Source organism: Salmo trutta, chromosome 12 (assembly GCF_901001165.1).
Source record: "Salmo trutta chromosome 12, fSalTru1.1, whole genome shotgun sequence".
Classification (NCBI taxonomy): domain Eukaryota; kingdom Metazoa; phylum Chordata; class Actinopteri; order Salmoniformes; family Salmonidae; genus Salmo; species Salmo trutta.
In genome coordinates, this window is record NC_042968.1 from 84,685,253 (window position 1) to 84,702,122 (window position 16,870).

Consider the following 16,870-nt stretch of genomic DNA (forward strand, 5'->3'; position numbering starts at 1 on the left):
TCATCACCCCTCGGAAAGAGTTAATGACCAGACTTAGAACATTGACAGCCTGTCTGGTCAGGGTAGGTAATGCATATGGACCTCACACCTCAAATGAAGCTCTATTGAGAAATGTGAGGCAGGCGGGACCAGGAACATGTGTATAATGTTATTACTCTCTCTTACATTCTGGGGAATAGAATTATCAGAGCAGATCTCTCTAATACTGTGATCTTTTCCTGGTTTGTGACAGAATACAAAGTTAATTTGTTGTTCTTTTTTTCCCTTGTTATATTGCATTTAACAATTCAAAGACACTGAACTCTCATCACTTTACTGTCTCTATCATAATATATGGATTTATATGGTTCGTGTCACTTCACACTTAAAACAGCATGTGTCTTTGATCAAAGCCTATATCACTATGTATTGTATAGCATTACGCTTGTACCAGTATTTAGAATTCTATAAAGCTAAACTCTATCACTTGTTATTTATTACACTGAGAGTATCCCTTTTAGAGCTTTCTAAAATGGTATGTTTGCATCCTGGATGCTGATAGGTTGATAGTCGTTAGTTATTGAAGATAATCCAAAGGTAATGCCTGTTAACAGTTCCATTTGGATTATCAATGCACATCCACTGTCCTACAGCCCATCCAGGCAATTCATAAACTTGATCTCCACTGGAAAAATGCATCTAGACATTGTTTCCCATTGCTTTTGCCTAGCATTTGATTTTCAATAGAGCTGTATTATCTGTGACTCACTGCCTCTCTGTCTGGATGTGATGCAGGCTTTGCAGGGACACCTGGTTACCTGTCTCCTGAGGTCCTGAGGAAGGACCCATATGGCAAAGCTGTGGACCTGTGGGCATGCGGTAAGCAGGATGACTTTCAGATATCCACCTCTTTCCTTCTTTGTTTCTGTCTACATCTACTGTAAGTTGCTGCTGCCTAAAGAAAACATGATATAGACTTCACACCGTTTCCTAGCTTCTTCATCTCAAGCTTTATGTTTTCTCATTTGGCCAGACTGGGGATTGCTTCAGAGCCTAACCTACTAGAGTTGTGCTGACACAAAACCTGCCCGCCTCAATGTCACAGATGATTTAGGGCACCAGTTTATTTATGGGGTCTGTTTCATCCAAAGGTGCATAGATGAGTCTGTTTCATCCAAAGGTGCATAGATGAGCTCTCAGTCAGAGAAGACAAGGCAGCAGTGTGTCGATCTGATCATAGCTCTCTCTCTATGTCTATATACATACAGTACCATGGGCTTTAGTACCACGGGCCTCAGTACCATGGGCCGTAGTACCACAGGCCTCAATACCACTGGCCTCAGTACCACAGGCCTCAGTATCACGGGCCTCAGTTTAACGGGCCACAGTACCACAGGCCTCAGTACTACGGGCCTCATTACCACGGGCCACAGTACCACAGGCCTCAGTACCACGGGCCTCAATACCAAGGGCCTCAATATCACGGGCCACAGTACTATGCGCCTCAGTACCACAGGCCTCTGTGTCAACAAGGTGGCAGAATGAATCTGCTAGACATCCTCCTGCTACACTGATGCATGGACAACTCTTACCTAGTACATAGTATGTACAGTATATATAGTGTTATATAGTATTGGAAAGAGTACAGTGGGGCAAAAAAGTATTTAGTCAGCCACCAATTGTGCAAGTTCTCCCACTTAAAAAGATGAGAGAGGCCTGTAATTTTCATCATAGGTACACGTCAACTATGACAGACAAAATGATGAAAAAATATGCAGAAAATCACATTGTAGGATTTTTTATGAATTTATTTGCAAATTATGGTGGAAAATAAGTATTTGGTCAATAACAAAAGTTTATCTCAATACTTTGTTATATACCCTTTGTTGGCAATGACACAGGTCAAACGTTTTCTGTAAGTCTTCACAAGGTTTTCACACACTGTTGCTGGTATTTTGGCCCATTCCTCCATGCAGATCTCCTCTAGAGCAGTGATGTTTTGGGGCTGTCGCTGGGCAACACGGACTTTCAACTCCTTCCAAAGATTTTCTATGGGGTTGAGATCTGGAGACTGGCTTGGCCACTCCAGGACCTTGAAATGCTTCTTACGAAGCCACTCCTTCGTTGCCCGGGCGGTGTGTTTGGGATCATTGTCATGCTGAAAGACCCAGCCACGTTTCATCTTCAATGCCCTTGCTGATGGAAGGAGGTTTTCACTCAAAATCTAACAATACATGGCCCCATTCATTTTTTCCTTTACACGTATCAGTCGTCCTGGTCCCTTTGCAGAAAAACAGCCCCAAAGCATGATGATTCCACCCCCATGCTTCACAGTAGGTATGGTGTTCTTTGGATGCAACTCAGCATTCTTTGTCCTCCAAACACAACGAGTTGAGTTTTTACCAAAAAGTTATATTTTGGTTTCATCTGACCATAGGACATTCTCCCAATCCTCTTCTGGATCATCCAAATGCTCTCTAGCAAACTTCAGACGGGCCTGGACATGTACTGGCTTAAGCAGGGGGCACTGGCACTGCAGGATTCCTTGGCGGCGTAGTGTGTTACTGATGGTAGGCTTTGTTACTTTGGTCCCAGCTCTCTGCAGGTCATTCACTAGGTCCCCCCGTGTGGTTCTGGGATTTTTGCTCACCGTTCTTGTGATCATTTTGACCCCACGGGGTGAGATCTTGCGTGGAGCCCCAGATCGAGGGAGATTATCAGTGGTCTTGTATGTCTTCCATTTCCTAATAATTGCTCCCACAGTTGATTTCTTCAAACCAAGCTGCTTACCTATTGCAGATTCAGTCTTCCCAGCCTGGTGCAGGTCTACAATTTTGTTTCTGGTGTCCTTTGACAGCTCTTTGGTCTTGGCCATAGTGGAGTTTGGAGTGTGACTGTTTGAGGTTGTGGACAGGTGTCTTTTATACTGATAACAAGTTCAAACAGGTGCCATTAATACAGGTAACGAGTGGAAGACAGAGGAGCCTCTTAAAGAAGAAGTTACAGGTCTGTGAGAGCCAGAAATCTTGCTTGTTTGTAGGTGACCAAATACTTATTTTCCACCATAACTTGCAAATAAATTCATAAAAAATCCTACAATGTGATTTTCTGGATTTTTTTTTCTCATTTTGTCTGTCATAGTTGAAGTGTACCTATGATGAAAATTAAAGGTCTCTCTCATCTTTTTAAGTGGGAGAACTTGCACAATTGGTGGCTGACTAAATACTTTTTTGCCCCACTGTATGTGTTTTTACTGTTTTTACGCTCAGTGTATATCTACATCATATGAATCATATATAAATCATTATTTTGACAATATGTTGTAGTACAGCCTCTTTTCACATTGATTTGAGTAGCTGCTCTTCAGCTCGGCTGGATCCAGCCGTTTAACCTGGTTTGGTTAGATTTCTTTTCAAACTTATTGACGTTTCAAGCTATCACTCTGTGCACATTGGTCTTTTGAAGCGGGAGAAGCTCATTGCTATGCACAGCTATATTTCCCTGCCTTTTGATATGGGCTTTGTGCTGCTGCTCCCCTTGAGAAGTGTGTGGGCTTCATGGCCGATGGGTCTGTGAGCCTGGCAGGCTTCGAAGCAGTGAGATGAATTCACAAGAGACATAAGGTTGAGGGCTGAGGGGGGCGACAGTGTGGGCAGGCGGGAGTGGGCAGGGGTTCATTCTCAGATTTCTAACGTCCTGACATGGAGCTGGATCTGTATGTGCACAGAACTGTGTGTATTGTTAACCCCACAGAGAGACCTTTCACCCAAAGAAAGGGAGTTCTCAGTGGTGGTTGGGGGGGGGGTATGGAATACATACAACACACACACACGCACACACACACAAGCTAGCACACACCACACACACAAAGACACACGTATACACTACTCCCTAGTGAGCGATCAAGATTCAGCACTATCAATTAGTGCAGCACCTTTTCTTTTCATCAAAGATAGAGAGATTTTCAGTATGTACTTTATGCTAGTTAATTCTTAAGTAACTAGAGTGCTGTGTTGTGTTGCCAGGTGTGACAGCCTTCTATTGTATAGTTATGTACACTGAGTTTATAAAACCTTAGGAACACCTTCCTAATATTGAGTTGCACCCCATTTTGCCCTCAGAACATCCTCAATTCGGGACATGGAGCCTACAAGGTGTTGAAAGGTGCTCCACAGTGATGCTGGCCCATGTTGACTCCAATGCTTCCCACAGTTGTGCCAAGTTGGCTGGATGTTCTTTGAGGTGACCATTCTTGATACACACTGGAACTGTTGAGCGGGAAAACCCCAGCAGCGTTGCAGTTCTTGACACAAACCGGTGCGCCTGGCACCTACTACCTACCTCGTTCAAGGCATCTTAAGTATTTTGTGTTGCCCATCTCACTCTCTGAAGTGGCACACCTACACAGTCCATGTCTCAACTGTCTCAAGGCTTAAAAATCCTTCTTTAACACCTGTCCTCTTCCCCTTAATCTACCTGATTGAAGTGGATTTAACAAGTGACATCAATAAGGATCATAGCTTTCACCTGGATTCACCTGGTCAGCTCTAGCCATGGAAAGAGCAGGGTGTTCTTAATGTTTTGTATACTCGTGTATAACGTCTGTGTTCCAAGGTGTGACAGTCTTCCATATGTATAGTGATCTATAACTGTCTGTGTTGCCAGGTGTGACAGTCTTCTATTGTATAGTGATGTATAACATATGTGTTGCCCAGGGTGTGACAGTCTTCTATTGTATTGTGATGTATGACGTCTGTGTTGCCAGGTGTGACAGTCTTCTATTGTGTAGTGATGTATAACATATGTGTTGCCAGGTGTGACAGTCTTCTATTGTATAGTGATGTATAACATCTGTGTTGCCAGGTGTGACAGTCTTCTATTGTATAGTGATGTATAACGTACTGTATGTGTTGCCTTTCTTCTATTTTATAGTGATGTATATGCTGCTATTGTGTAGTGATGTATAACATATGTGTTGCCAGGTGTGACAGTCTTCTATTGTATAGTGATGTATAACATCTGTGTTGCCAGGTGTGACAGTCTTCTATTGTATAGTGATGTATAACAATCTGTGTTGCCAGGTGTGAAAGTCTTCTATTGTATAGTGATGTATAACGTCTGTGTTGCCAGGTGTGACAGTCTTCTATTGTATTGTGATGTATGACGTCTGTGTCTGCCAGGTGTGACAGTCTTCTATTGTATAGTGATGTATAACATATGTGTTGCCAGGTGTGACAGTCTTCTATTGTATTGTGATGTATGACGTCTGTGTTGCCAGGTGTGACAGTCTTCTATTGTATAGTGATGTATAACATCTGTGTTGCCAGGTGTGACAGTCTTCTATTGTATAGTGATGTATAACGTCTGTGTTGCCAGGTGTGACAGTCTTCTATTGTATTGTGATGTATGACGTCTGTGTTGCCAGGTGTGATCCTGTACATCCTACTGGTGGGATATCCTCCGTTCTGGGATGAGGGACCAGCACAGACTGTACCAGCAGATCAAGGCTGGGGCCTACGATGTGAGTCAAATCAAATCAAATCAAATCAAATCAAATCAAACTTTATTTGTCACATGTGCCGAATACAACATGTATTCTTACATGTAATCTTACTGTGAAATGCTTACTTACAAGCCCTTAATTAACAGTGCAGTTCAAGAAAGAGTGTAAGAAAATATTTACCAAATAAAAAAATGTAAAAAATAATAAAAGTAACACAATAAAATATCAATAACGAGGCTATATACAGGGGGTACCAGTACCGAGTCAATGTACAGGGGTACAGGTTAAGTTGAGGTAATTTGTACATGTAGGTAGGGGTGAAGAGTCACATCTATCCTAGCTCCTGTTCTTTACTGTAACAATACCCCTCCTTTCCATCACTGCTCACGGCTGCTGGGGAAAAGCACAGTGTCTCTTCAGGATTGTGTAACACACCAGTTTCCAAAGAGATGAATCATCCTGAATTCAGTGCCTGATAATGGTTTCTTTCTGCTGGGAGGAAAAGATATCTTCTACTTTTTCTTCTTCATTGCAGTCCTAGCAGCCCATGGCTCTGTTCTTTAATATTTCTCTACTCTGTTCTTTAACATTTTTCTACTCTGATCCTTATCACGTTTCAAGGTATGACCCAGATGCAGACAGTGTTGAAGAAACAAAAGTTTTTCCTTAAACATGGGCAAACAACAGGTCAGGCAGGCAGGGGTCATATCCAGAGAGGGTGTAAAGGTACAGGACAGCAGGGCAGGGCTCAGGGTCAGGGTCAGGGGCAGGCAGAACAGTCAGAACCGGGAAACTAAACAGGAGCAAGAACAAAACAGGAGGATCAGCGGAAAACAAAACGCTGGTAGGGTTTCTACGAACAAAACCGAACATGTGCAACAGACAAACAGAGAACACAGGTATAAATACACAATGGATAATGGGGAAGATGGGCGACACCTGGAGGGGGTGGAGACGAGCACAAAGACAGGTGAAACAGATCAGGACGAGTCCTTTCAGTGACAGTCACTCATTTTGAAGATCATCACCAGTTTGAATTCCCATGATTATATAGACATAAGGCCGAGGGGGTGTGGTATAGTGGCCAATATACCACGGCTAAGGGCTGTTCTTAGCACGGCGCAATGTGGAGTGCCTGATACAGCCCTTAGCCATGGTATATTGGGACTATACACACAAACCCCTGAGGTGCCTTATTGCTGATTATAAACGGTTACCAATGTAATTAGAGCAGTAAAAAATAAATGTTTGCCATACCCGTGGTATACGGTCTGATATACCACTGCTGTCAGCCAATCAGCATTCATGGCTCGAACCAGCTGTTTATAATTGTACTGTTAATACCAAATACCTCCTCGTGTCCTGTAGTTCCCCTCGCACGAGTGGGACACTGTTACGCCAGAGGCCAAGGATCTCATCAACAAGATGTTGACCATCAACCCTGCCAAGCTGCATCACAGCCTCGGAGGTTCTCAAACATCCTGGATCTCAGTGAGTTCAGAGCATTCTCACAATGATCACCTTGTCCAGTAAGATCCGGCCCGGTGTCTACCTGACATGTCTTATTTTTTCCTTCTCTCACTCTCTCTCTCTCTACAGCACCGCTCGCACTGTGGCCTCCTGCATGCACAGACAGGAGACGGTGGAGTGCCTGAAAAGTTCAACGCCAGAAGGAAACTCAAGGTATAGTCAACTTCTGGGAGCAACATGACATGTAGATATGATAATGGAACAGTCCATGTTACTCTCTTTTGACCAGGGTAGGAAAACAATATCAGATTTTCTGGGTCACTAGTGATGGGAGGTTTGAGTGACATTGGAAATGGGATCTATCAAGGGCAAAATGGCTTTCATTAAACAAGTCCAAGCACGGTTTCAAGATGAGAGGACATCTCTTTGTTTCATTTGTGTGACGTGAAAACTCTCATTCATTTGGCTATGTAACTACAGCATTTGTGTTTGAACTTTATATGACCCCTTTTAGACAGGTCCATTTAATTGTAATTCATTCAGGTTCCACTTTTCCGAGGAAACAAATAGTGACTTTGGAACCATCTGGATACAGATCCTAAAAATGACAACTTTTTTAAACTATTGGAGTACAGGTCTCAGAAAGTGACTACTTTTTTAAACTATTTTGAATACAGATCGTATAAAGCAACTACTTAAAAAAGATTTCTCAGGAAGCGACTATTGGATTGGCTGGCTTCAACTAATGGCAGGGCTGTATCTGGAACTGCATGTTGAAGATATAAATATAATGAATAGAGCACACACAGTCTCCTATACTATTCCAATCTATCTGACAGTCATATTTGATCTACACAATAAATGTATATCTGAACATTCTGTAAATGTCCATTCCCCTGAATCAAATCAAATACAATTTTATTGGTCACATACACATGGTTAGCAGATATTATTATGAGTGCAGCGAAATGCTTATGGTCTAGATCCGACAGTGCAGCAGTATCTAACAGGTAATATCTAACAATTCCACAACAAAACCTAATACACACAATCTAGTAAAGGAATGGGATAAGAATATATAAATATAAAATATATGGATGAGCAGTGATAGAGCGGCTAAGATGCAATAGATAGTATAGAATGATCATGTTTTAAGGTAGGCAGGCAGGGCTCAATAATCCAGAGAGGGTGTAAGGCACCGGAACAGCAGGCTGGCTCAGGGTCAGGTCAGGCAGAGGGTCGGTAATCCAGAGAGGGTGTAAGGCACCGGAACAGCAGGCTGGCTCAGGGTCAGGTCAGGCAGAGGTCGGTAATCCAGAGAGGTGTTAGGCACCGAACAGCAGGCTGGCTCAGGGTCAGGTCAGGCAGAGGTCGGTAATCCAGAGAGGGTGTAAGGCACCGGAACAGCAGGCTGGCTCAGGGTCGGTCAGGCAGAGGTCGGTAATCCAGAGAGGGTGTAAGGCAACCGGAACAGCAGGCTGCTCAGGGTCAGGTCAGGCAAGAGGTCGGTAATCCAGAGAGGGTGTAAGGCACCGGAACAGCAGGCTGGCTCAGGGTCAGGTCAGGCAGAGGTCGGTAATCCAGAGAGGGTGTAAGGCACCGGAACAGCAGGCTGGCTCAGGGTCAGGTCAGGCAGAGGTCGGTAATCCAGAGAGGGTGTAAGGCACCGGAACAGCAGGATGGCTCAGGGTCAGGTCAGGCAGAGGTCGGTAATCCAGAGAGAGTGTAAGGCACCGGAACAGCAGGCTGGCTCAGGGTCAGGTCAGGCAGAGGTCGGTAATCCAGAGAGGGTGTAAGGCACCGGAACAGCATGCTGCTCAGGGTCAGGTCAGGCAGAGGTCGGTAATCCAGAGAGGGTGTAAGGCACCGGAACGGCAGGCTGGCTCAGGGTCAGGTCAGGCAGAGGTCGGTAATCCAGAGAGGGTGTAAGGCACCGGAACGGCAGGCTGGCTCAGGGTCAGGTCAGGCAGAGGTCGGTAATCCAGAGAGGGTGTAGGCACCGGAACGGCAGGCTGGCTCAGGGTCAGGTCAGGCAGAGGTCGGTAATCCAGAGAGGGTGTAAGGCACCGGAACGGCAGGCTGGCTCAGGGTCAGGTCAGGCAGAGGTCGGTAATCCAGAGAGGGTGTAAGGCACCGGAACGGCAGGATGGCTCAGGGTCAGGTCAGGCAGAGGTCGGTAATCCAGAGAGGGTGTAAGGCACCGGAACAGCAGCTGGCTCAGGGTCAGGTCAGGCAGCGGTGTGGTAATCCAGAGTAGAGGCAATGTGTACAGGACGGCAGGCATGAAAGGTCAAAACCGGGAAACTAGAAAACAGGGACTATAGCAAAGACAGTAGCAAGGTAAAACGCTGGTAGGTTTGAATGACAAAGCGAACTGGCCCAGACAGACAGAAAACACAGCTATGAATACCCAGGGGATAATGGGAAGATGGGGGACACCTGGAGGGGGTTGGAGACAAGCACAAGGACAGGTGAAACGAATCAGGGTGTGATAAGAATAGATAGTGTAGGATACAGTATACAGTATATACAGTACATAGAGATAAGTAATGCGAGATATGTAACATTCTTAAAGTGGCATTATTAAAGTGACATTATTGGGGGTGGCAGCGTAGCCTAGTGGTTAGAGTGTTGGACTAATAACCGAAAGATTGCAAGATCAAATCCCTGAGCTCACAAGGTACAAATCTATCGTTCTTGCCCCTGAACAAGGCAGTTATCCCACTGTTCCTAGGCTGTCATTGAAATAGGAATTTGTTCTTAACTGACTTGCCTGGTAAAATTAAAGTGGCTAGTGTTCCATTTATTAAAGAGGCCAATGATATCAAGTATGTTGGTCGGCAAGCCGCCTCTCTGTGCTAGAGATGGCTGATTAACAATCTTATGGACTTGAGATATAAGCTGTTTTTCAATCTACTCTATCCCAGCTTTGATGCCGCTGTACTGACCTCTACCTTCTGGATGGAAGCGAGGTGAACAGGTAGAGGCTCGGGTGTTGATTGTCCTTGATGTATCTTTTTGCCTCCTGTGACATCGGGTGTTGTAGGTGTCCTGGAGAGCTGGTAGTTTGCCCCTGGTGATGGCGTTGTGCACCAGCCTCTGAGAGCCCTGCGGTTGTAGGCGGTACAGTTGTCGTACCAGGCGGTGATACAGCCCGACAGGATTCTCTCGATTGTGCACCTGTAAACGTTAGTGAGTGTTTTCGGTGACAAGCCACATTTTTTTCAGCCTCCTGAGGTTGAAGATACGCTGTTGTACCTTCTTCACCACCCTGTCTGTGTGCGTGAACCATTTCAGTTTGTCTGTGATATGTACACCGGAGGAACTTAAAACTTTCCATCTTCTCCACTGCTGTCCCGTCGATGTGGATAGGGGGGTGCTCCCTTTGCTCTTTCCTGAAGTCCACGATCATCTCTTTTGTTTTGCTGACATTGAGTGAGAGGTTATTTTCCTGACACCACACTCCAAGGGCCCTCACCTCCTCCCTGTAGCTGTCTCGTCATTGTTTGTAATAAAGCCTACCACTGTTGTGTCGTCAGCAAACTTTTTTCTTATTTTTTTTTTTTTTTAACCCCAATTTCATGGTATCCAATTGATAGTTACAGTCTTGTCTCATCGCGGCAACTCCCATACGGACTCGGGAGAGGCGAAGTTCGAGAGCCGTGCGTCCTCTGAAACACAACCCAACCAAGCCACACTGCTTCTTGGCACAATGCCCACTTAATCCGGAAGCCAGCCGCACCAATATGTTGGAGGAAACACCGTACACCTGGCAACCATGTCAGCGTGCACTGCGCCCGGCCTGCCACAGGAGTCGCTAGTTTGCGATTGGACAAACCCTCCCTTAACCCGATGAGTGGGCCTCGTCGGTGGCACTGTATTGTCCTCAAAGCGAGCAAAGAAGTTGTTTCATTTGTCTGGAAGCAAGATGTTGATGTTCGCGACAGGGCAGGTTTTCTTTTTGTAATTGTGATTGTCTGTAGACCCTGCCACATACGTCCATTGCCCCAGGTGTACATAATCAAGTCAAACCAATTAACCAATTACATGTTGTACAGATAAGTATAATACATTGTGATGCTCAACTACCGTGTGACTCTTTCAATTTGCCACTGAAAAGGTTGAAAGCTGCAATTCATTTTATGATACCTGAAAATACTGCAGAGTAACTCAAAGCCATTTGCAAAGTTCAAGTTGGATGTTTAGCAAAAAACAACTTTGAACCTCTTTGTCCATTTGAGGGTAAGTGTTCTCAGACCACACGCTATGCAATCTTTTAGCTGTAGTTGATTCAAGAAGGCAATTTTGGGATATTTATTTTCCTTTCGACACTTAATAGACATATTTTGTTACTGTTAGCCTCCTCAGTAACACTTAACATTAAACTGTTCTTAGCGCCTGTGTAATAAAACAAAATTACTTTTGGAGCGACTTTTTATTAGCACATTGTTAACATTATACTTTGGTAATTGCATTTTGCAATTTTGCAAAATTGCATTTTAATCGCATAGCAACGAGCTGAGAGTTTGTTACTACTGTACACAAGTGACTGTTCCTTATTCCACTTATGCAATAACTCCATCATTATGCGATTTTAAAGCAATTTAAAGCAATGTAACTGCAATGTTGCTATTGTCACAAAGATACTAGACATGTATAAGTACTTGACGTGTTACTGTATGTCTCACTCAGTATGAAAATATATCTGTTTGTCATTTTGAAGCCGCACAAGTGGTACGCTTTAATGTTGAGGTGATTGTGCCCATTGTGTATTTAATTCTAAGCTATAGGCTATATTAAAGAAATATCCAAGACCCCCCAAACCATGTGCTTATGATCATATATTAGACTGACTCCTGTTGTAGTTTCTGGTTCTTCATCAAATATTTGGCAGCCATCAAATACATATTTTTTGTTTTCAAATAACTTGCATATATTCAAATACCTAACAAATGTCTGAGACCTGTATTTCAATATTAAAGAAAATAGTGGCCTTTTAGTTGAAACTCTATCTAAACTATATTAGACTACCTTTTCAAATAAACTACAAAATTACCTCTATGTTCTGCCCAGGTCTGATCTACAACACACAACGGCAGTGTGCATTGTTCATGCAGTAATACCAAATGCTTTTTAAATTGAGTTTGCCAATTATTGCCAATGCAAACGTTTTTATTTGGGGCTGTTAAAACATAGCAACTGTGACAGTACTCTAGGTTATTCCCTTGACAATAAGCAGCAATCCAAACTGTTGATATTACATGTAAGCAAGCTAATCAAGCTGTTGATAATATATTCCAGCCAAGCTTGGTTGCCAAGAACAACGGTGGCATTATAAAATGTTACTTTTGTAATGAATCCTTTTGTATTTTCATTTCTTATGTAACGATCCGTCTCTTCTTATCAGGGTGCCATTCTCACCACCATGTTGGCGACTCGAACTTCTCAGGTAAGTCCTGTAGAGGTGCCATTGTCAGAACGGTCCCTCCTCTCCCCTCTGGAGTGAGAGTGGGCTTATTAATACTAATTATAGATGACATTTGTCAGACTTTCTATCCAAAGAGACTTACAATCATGGATGCATAACATTTCTACATAAGGGTGGTCCCAGGAATGGAACCCACTATCCTGACGTTGCAAGCTCCATGCTCTACCAACGGAGCTACAGACTAGAGGACTGCCACTATTCGCTCACTATTCTAGAGGAGTGACATGGGCTCAGGAGGCTGGTCCTAGACTGGGGGGCTCCAAGCCCACGGAGCAGGGAGATGGCTGGCCCTAGACTGGGGGACTCCAAGCCCACGGAGCAGGGAGATGGCTGGCCCTAGACTGGGGGACTCCAAGCCCACGGAGCAGGGAGATGGCTGGTCCTAGACTGGGGGGCTCCAAGCCCGTGGAGCAGGGAGATGGCTGGTCCTAGACTGGGGGGCTCCAAGCCCGTGGAGCAGGGAGGAGGCTGGCCCTAGACTGGGGGACTCCAAGCCCATGGAGCAGGGAGATGGCTGGTCCTAGACTGGGGGGCTCCAAGCCCATGGCCATGGATCAGGGAGGAGGCTGGTCCTAGACTGGGGGGCTCCAGGCCCATGGCCATGGATCAGGGAGGAGGCTGGTCCTAGACTGGGGGTCCAAGCCCATGGAGCAGGGAGGAGGCTGGTCCTAGACTGGGGGGCTCCAAGTCCATGGAGCAGGGAGGAGGCTTGTCCTAGACTGGGGGGCTCCAAGCCCATGGCCATGGATCAGGGAGGAGGCTGGTCCTAGACTGGGGGGCTCCAAGCCCATGGAGCAGGGAGGAGGCTGGTCCTAGACTGGGGGGCTCCAAGCCCATGGAGCAGGGAGGAGGCTGGTCCTAGACTGGGGGGCTCCAAGCCCATGGAGCAGGGAGGAGGCTGGTCCTAGACTGGGGGGCTCCAAGCCCATGGTAGCAGGGAGGAGGCTGGTCCTAGGCTGGGGGCTCCAAGCCCAGGGAGCAGGGAGGAGCTGGCCCTAGACTGGGGGGGCTCCAAGCCCATGGAGCAGGGAGGAGGCTGGTCCTAGACTGGGGGGCTCCAAGCCCATGGAGCAGGGAGGAGGCTGGTCCTAGACTGGGGGGCACCAAGCCCATGGAGCAGGGAGGAGGCTGGTCCTAGACTGGGGGGCTCCAAGCCCATGGTAGCAGGGAGGAGGCTGGTCCTAGACTGGGGGGCTCCAAGCCCAGGGAGCAGGGAGGAGGCTGGCCCTAGACTGGGGGGGCTCCAAGCCCATGGAGCAGGGAGGAGGCTGGTCCTAGACTGGAGGGCACCAAGCCCATGGAGCAGGGAGGAGATGATGACAGCTTGTAGACTCACTGGTCATGCATCAAGACACTTCCCCATGCCAATTGACACTCCCCTGTCCGACACTCCCACTCGTTACAACACACTAATTCACTGTCACAAGTTAGAATGACGTCTGGGATGTCTGTTCAAAACCGACACAAGATGGACAAGTTGTGCTTCGACTGTAAATCAATAGCTGAACGGTGATAGGGGACGATGGAATAGCCTGGCCATCTGCTTACAAACACTAGTTATCACAATGTACATTTGCCTGCTTGACAAATGTGCATGTGTTATTATCATTACAGCCCCACTTACTGTGGCTGAGCATCTGCTATTGGGTCCTCAGTCCCGTCCATGACTTCACTCAGATGGGCCGTGGAATCCACCACTGCAGGTGGAAACATAGTATGGTGGTATGGACCATCCCTATGTTGCTGTTATCTGAAATGTTTTGTCAAAATCCTCTACATTCTTATACTCCCCTTGGCTGCAAGGAAGGCCAGCTGAGAGAAGGAGTCACAGTGGAATGTTGTTAGAAAATAAAGAGGAGGGAGTTCCCTCTGGCGTGTAGCCTTGTGTGTCTTTGGCAGGCTCCACCGCTACACCATAGGTCACACAAGCGCATAATCAATGTAGGGCACCTCTCACAGACTCAGAGATGGAGGGATCCCCTTCAAAGCCCACAGTTACACATACCTACCAATCTCCAACCAGCGTAATATAATTGTTCTCCTCTCAGAACTCCACAATCATTCATATTAAATGTGTGGACCTGAATGGACAAGGAAAATAATAGCAGTAAGGGGTCATCTTTAAACGGGTAGGCATTCTCATTACCAATCAGGAATAGACCCCCCCCCCACCCCATATCCCACCACCTGTCCAGGGATTTTGTCCGAAAGCCAAGCCCCATAAGACTCACCCTGGAGGACCGTAAAACCATCTCAGCACCTCTAAGCACTACCATTCATCTTGATTTTCCGCTCTCCACTATTGGTCTATCTTTACCCTCCAGATAGCCGTGGAGAACCACAGTCCACAGATATACAGCAAGGTTACAGCCTTATGCCTATTTATAAAGTCCTCACTGTTCAGATAGTATGGCTGGAGCCAAATCTGCTCTTTCAGCTTTTAATGGCTGTTTTCCTAATCCTATTGACTCCTATGATGCTTGGGTGGGTCAGAAGTGCTGTGTAAACGCTGGTTCAGGGCCAGATTCACTTTTAAAATGATAAAATGATAGTAGAGAAGCTAGGGCTTGGGGTTCCCAGAGCCAGTCCATTGCAGACCAGGGGGACCCCCATCGGCATATAGCCACACTCCCAGCAGCAGGGGAGAGTGGGGTCACGGAGCCAGGGGTCTGGGGGCCAGGGGGACTAGGAATCAGGCTACACCCCAGCTGACAAGAGGCCATGACTCCACACAGCCCCCTGTCCCCACACGGGCGAAAATTAGTCGTCATGTTGAAGAAATAAAGTGGGGGGAACACCCTGGTTCAGCTCTCAGAGAGAGGACATAACATGATTCCAGCTCAGAGACCAGCAGGAAGAGAGGACGTGAAGATGATAGGTAGAAGGGATCGTTAACAAACTCTAGGGGAACAACAGGACGTGGTGTACTGTACGGGTCATAGCCCAAACTTTATAGAGTGATTGAGCAGGGTAGGAATGTGCCCATGCTTTCTCCCTATCTCAAGTGCTCCTCTATCTGGATCTCTCTCACCCCACGGCCAGCTCTGTAGCAGAGCCCAGTCTGGACCTCTCTCACCCACCGGCCAGCCTCTGTAGCAGAGCCCAGTCTGGACCTCTCTCACCCACCGGCCAGCCTCTGTAGCAGAGCCAGTCTGAACCTCTCTCACCCACCGGCCAGCCTCTGTAGCAGAGCAGTCTGGACCTCTCTCACCCACCGGCCAGCCTCTGTAGCAGAGCCCAGTCTGGACCTCTCTCACCCACCGGCCAGCCTCTGTAGCAGAGCAGTCTGGAACTCTCTCACCCACCGGCCAGCCTCTGTAGCAGAGCCCAGTCTGGACCTCTCTCACCCACCGGCCAGCCTCTGTAGCAGAGCAGTCTGGACCTCTCTCACCCACCGGCCAGCCTCTGTAGCAGAGCCCAGTCTGGATCTCTCTCATCCACCGGCCAGCCTCTGTAGCAGAGCCCAGTCTGGACCTCTCTCACCCACCGGCCAGCCTCTGTAGCAGAGCCCAGTCTGGACCTCTCTCACCCACCGGCCAGCCTCTGTAGCAGAGCAGTCTGGACCTCTCTCACCCACCGGCCAGCTCTGTAGCAGAGCAGTCTGGACCTCTCTCACCCACCGGCCAGCCTCTGTAGCAGAGCAGTCTGGACCTCTCTCACCCACCGGCCAGCCTCTGTAGCAGAGCCCAGTCTGGACCTCTCTCACCCACCGGCCAGCCTCTGTAGCAGAGCAGTCTGGATCTCTCTCACCCACCGGCCAGCCTCTGTAGCAGAGCCCAGTCTGGATCTCTCTCACCCACCGGCCAGCCTCTGTAGCAGAGCCCAGTCTGGACCTCTCTCACCCACCGGCCAGGCTCTGTAGCAGAGCCCAGTCTGGATTCTCTCTCACCCACCGGCCAGCCTCTGTAGCAGGAGCCCAGTCTGGACCTCTCTCACCCCACCGGCCAGCCTCTGTAGCAGAGCCCAGTCTGACTTCTCTTCACCCACCGGCCATCCTCTGTAGCAGGAGCAGTCTGGACCTCTCTCACCCACCGGCCAGCCTCTGTAGCAGAGCAGTCTGGACCTCTCTCAGCCTCTGTAGCAGAGCAGTCCGGACATCTCTCAGCCTCTGTAGCAGAGCAGTCCGGACATCTCTCAGCCTCTGTAGCAGAGCAGTCTGGACATCTCTCAGCCTCTGTAGCAGAGCAGTCTGTACCTCTCTCACCCACCGGCCAGCCTCTGTAGCAGAGCCCAGTCTGGACCTCTCTCATCCACCGGACCAGCCTCTGTAGCAAAGCAGTCTGGACATCTCTCAGCCTCTGTAGCAGAGCAGTCTGGACCACTCTCACACCACCGGCCAGCCTCTGTAGCAGAGCCAAGTCTGGACCTCTCTCACCCAACGGCCAGCCTCTGTAGCAGAGCAGTCTGGACATCTCTCAGCCTCTGTAGCA

General features: G+C 47.4%; 1 pseudogene; it reads left to right on the plus strand.

The window, feature by feature from the left end:
• LOC115202646 (calcium/calmodulin-dependent protein kinase type II subunit alpha-like) overlaps positions 1–16,870 on the plus strand; it is a 37,901-nt pseudogene that overhangs the window by 8,303 nt on the left and 12,728 nt on the right.